The sequence below is a fragment of the Electrophorus electricus genome, chromosome 6, assembly GCF_041902795.1.
Source record: "Electrophorus electricus isolate QZ-2024a chromosome 6, ASM4190279v1, whole genome shotgun sequence".
Lineage (NCBI taxonomy): Eukaryota > Metazoa > Chordata > Actinopteri > Gymnotiformes > Gymnotidae > Electrophorus > Electrophorus electricus.
Window position 1 is genome coordinate 6290405 of NC_137502.1, and position 4497 is coordinate 6294901.

Consider the following 4497-nt stretch of genomic DNA (forward strand, 5'->3'; position numbering starts at 1 on the left):
ATCACCTACACCTTAGCAGAAAGTCCTCAGGCAGATTCTCCACACCACTTCCTCTCTGGTGTGGTGTGGTTAAGCTACTGTGCTCTCACCCTCTGTTTTTTTTCTAACACTCTCACTCTGCGCATGGTGTCACAGGCATCTCAGCTGGTGTGTGCGTGTGTGTGTGTGCGCGCGCACGCGTATGTGTGTCACAGAACCATTTCAGCATCTCGCGGCAAAGCCACAGACTCTACTCAGACATGTGTGAGCAGTTATCGCATTAGGGCCTCTGCCGTCTAGCGGCTTTGAGACCAACACGTGCATTTGTGTTTTTGCTATATACACGCTGTGCAGGAGCAGTGTATCATGCACCAACCCAAACTCCTGCACATTAATGATGTGCTGGAAATTTTCATCTGTGTGTGTGTGTGTGTGTGTGTGTGTTTGGTGTCCTTTGCATCACTGTGCACACACAGAAATGGTAAGAGATGATCCTACTGGCTCCACACCTCCAACTTCCTGTTATCAAATAACCAGACACTTCAGCACATCAAGCATGACAAACCATGTGAGCAGGTGCAGGGCCAGAGAGAGAGAGAGAGAGAGAGAGAGAGAGAGAGAGAGAGAACAGAGAAACAAGAGAGCTTGCTGGAGAAACAGATAGTCCTCGATAAGGGGAGATGAGGGGAGATAGAAGGCTATGGAGCGTGGTAAATGTTACACTCCATCACGGACCATGGGGAGGTCAGTGTGAAGATTTCGACTGTTTCCATGACAACAGGCGGCCCTGCCAGTTAAAGTAAGTGGAATTTAACATGGGGGCTGCCACTTTGCCCCATGCTGTCAATGAGCGAGCAGTGGATGACACACACACACACACACACACACACACACACACACACACACACACACACACACACACACACACACACATACACACACACATTGACATGGGCACTTTTGCCCCAGTTTAATTCACCTCATCACAACCCATGGCTGTGGACAGGTCATCATGTCCTGCTCCATATGTGGGACTCTAAATTGTATCAAAATACATTATTCAGAGGGTGGCATATTAAGTGCCTACACCAAAACCATTTGCAACCACCCCTAAAAAAAATAACCCCGCTGATCTTAAGATGCTGCACACACACAGTTATAGTGAAAAGGCGGAAAGCAAACATGTAGTATGAATCTTAGCCAGACACCCCTGTTTTTCCATACCATGTGGTTTAGCTCACATCTTAACACTACAAGCCTTATGAAAGATCTGAGCTTCTCTCTCTCTCTCTCTCTCTCTCTCTCTCTCTCTCTCTCTCTCTCTCTCTCTCTCTCTCTCTCTCTCTCTCTCTCTCTCACCAGGCTGCCAGCAGCTGGGAGCCCTCCAGCAGACACCCCAAGCAAAATGTTATTCCAGCTTGTTAGCGTTTGATGTCGGGGTGCGGCGCACTGCAGAAGCTGCCGACGTGTGGTTTCTGGTCCGCAAGCTCTTTGCGCTCCCTCAAATATACGTCGTCTCACTTTCCCAGCCAGGATATATCACTGCCATTCAAGCAACGACTGTCACGCTAAGATAACGGCAGCAGGCTGCGAGAGGTGGGGGTGGGCCTTTTCAAATAGTCCTGCGGCTGTGTGTGTGTGTGTGTGTGTGTGTGTGTGTGTGTGTGTGTGTGTGTGTGTGTGAGACAAACTGTGAGTACATGTTGCACAATGTTTTCTGCATTTCCTTCTCCCAGGCCTGCTCTGGAGACACAACTTCCTTTACACTGCGGCCTCAAGAACTGGAATCTGCTTCCTTAACCTCGTTACGTTCTGTTAAACTCACGGCTTCCACACATGCCGCATCGCAGCTTGATACCAACGCGGGCCTCTCCGACTCGCAATCTGGCCCGCAGAAACACGGAGTCCTGAGAATGGCCAGACCGTGTGTGACATGCCACATGAGCATGCACGTGAACTAGCGTTAGCGCCGTGAGCGTCTAAGGTGCGTCTGTTACAATGCCAGGTGCGACCCATGTTCATATTCACTATCATGTTTTCTGACGACGTGCTTAATTCAGGGAAGAGCCAGGTGACTGACCCTCTCCAACGCATGCAGGCACTGCTATGACAGCTTGTATGGGCATGACAACAAACCTTTATTAGCTTTTGTAGATGCAGAGAAGCTCACAGAGACATGTTGCATGTACACATGAATTAACAGGGTTCCATCTATTTATAATCATATGGCAGTTTGCTGACTACACTCTGACTAAAACAGTGCTTTTTCACAGGTTAATATATAATAAATGCAGTTAATTCAGTAGATGACGGCACCATAGACAAACGCAACAGAAGAAGTTCCAGAAGACCTATTAATAATGTAGTTCCTGGGTCCGTGGCAGCAAAATGAAAACCAATAAATTTGTTTAAAAAAAAAACTACAAAAATAATTTTCTGTGACTGCTTCATTGCATGACCAGTCCACAGTGAGTAAAGAAAGATGGTAATGGAGCCATAACTAAGGGTGACAATTATAATGTGGTCAGGAGGGCGGCGGTGTAGAGTAAATTAACTGGACGAGATGGGGTTTGTAATGCTGGGGTTTGTAAAAAAAAAAAAAAAACCACAGCAGAAGTCAAAAGATGGAGATTACGGGTTCTCTAGATCTTCTGGGCTGTTCAGCCTGACTCTGATCAAGTATCTTCGAGAAACAGAACCCAACCTCTCCTTCAGGACGAGCTGCACCACCTCTGCTTTCTCTTCCACCTCCCTACGTACCCACAATCCCCTACCTTTGCTCCCAGGGTCAGTGACTGACCCTGCCCCTCTCTGCAGTGCTCCTCGGGGAGTGGCTGGGCAGGACAGGCTATTGTTCAGTCCGACTCTCAGCAGTAGCGGGGCTGTTTGTCAGGCTGTTGGCAGGCGCAGTGGGACTCCCCTGGTCTCTAATAGAGCATGGCATTAGGACAGCTCCTCCACACCTGACCCTGGCCCGCCCCTCTTCGCCATGGATCCTTTCAACACCGTCCACCTCCCCGCCTCCCTTCCGCCCAGGACCTGCGAGATGGGCGAAGACGTCCCTTCCTGTCAGAGAGGCAAGATATTTCCCCATGCGTGGAGTCACCGGGTTGATGAGTGGCCTCTCCTCTGTTCCCGCTGAGGAATTCAGTCGGGTCTCCGTTGCAACAGATGCCGGGCCTGTGGGCAAGCAGCCAGTGGAGCGTGGGAGGACAGAAAAAGAGAGAGAAAGAGAGAAAGAGAGAGAGAGCTCTATTTACTGCCATATGCCACCCAGGGCCTGTTAGCATCATAAGAGGATTCCACCATGTCTCACAAATGACCTTTCTTTGATCCATCTCCAGCTCCCCTTCAGACACCAAACACATTATTCAAAAAGAACAGGCCCGTGCTGCCGTGTCTCAAACCATTCAATATTCCTGTTCCGTTACCCATTACAGCTCTGTCTAGATGTAATAATCTTGACAGAAAAATGGTGCCAATTAAGGGCCTAGCATGACTGAAATCTTCATCGTACACCATGTGCCCAGTGGTAAATTAAAGTCAGGCCCTCCAGTTACTGTTTTGGCTTCGAGCTAATGCTTCCCAGCCTTGTAGACGTTAAGGCATGTTTAGAGCTTGAGAGCTAATCTCATTAGTTACACATTACATTGGTAATGAGCCTTATGATTCTGATTCGTGCTCATGGACGCGGCTCGGCGACACGAAGCGAGTCCGTTCGCCACACCGTCGCAGCCATAACCGCCGTAACGGAGATAGCGCCGAAACAGGCCCCACTGGGCCAGGTGAAGGTGAGGCGCCACGTCTTACGGCTTTGATCTGGAGGTCATGAAAGACAGCCGGTGACATCCGCCGCATGAAAACCCAGTGATGAGGATTTAATGATATCCAGCTACTGTGGCTATTGATAGCCAAGAGTCAATGGCCTGTGCTGTCAGTGCTTCTCTTAGATACACGAGCAGCTTAGCAGGGCCTTTGCGAGATGAAAACATCAGAGATCAATAGGACACAGGGGAGAATCAATAATCTGCCCAGTGCCCTGTGGCTTTCCGAGGGTAGTCTCCCTCTCTGTCTCGCCTCTCTCCTTTTTTTTATTGCACTCAAAGCGTTGTCAGCATACCATTAACTGCACTCATAAAACATGCATCAGGGCTTCGTCACAGGCGTGGTATGCTAATGTGCGGCTGCTAATGAATATGAATGCTCCCCTCATAAACGGAGCCTCTGTTTCATTACACGCTCGTCACTCCTGGCTGGGTCTCGAGAAGGCGTGCGAGCAGGCTATGTAAATCAACGCTTTAGCTGTGCAAAGCGTGCCACCGTTTATGCTCCAAACATTCTATAGCATGCACATAAACCACCCTCCCTGCGGCGCTTTACAGCTAGCTTTGCATAATCAGGAGCTCATCGCGGATTTTCGACGAGCACTGTTAAAATAACATTGTCCTACGGCTGGGGCCGTCAGCGGTAATTAATGCGCACGTATGTGGTCAGGCACCCATTTGGCAGTCGAACTCT

General features: G+C 49.3%; 1 long non-coding RNA gene across 1 annotated transcript; it reads left to right on the top strand.

The window, feature by feature from the left end:
- The first annotated feature begins 278 nt into the window (after positions 1-278).
- On the top strand, positions 279-2845 carry LOC113585080 (uncharacterized). The gene is made up of 4 exons (XR_004775947.2): positions 279-778; positions 1342-1575; positions 1716-1963; positions 2253-2845. It is a non-coding gene; the product is annotated as an uncharacterized LOC113585080 (long non-coding RNA).
- The last annotated feature ends 1652 nt before the right edge of the window (positions 2846-4497 follow it).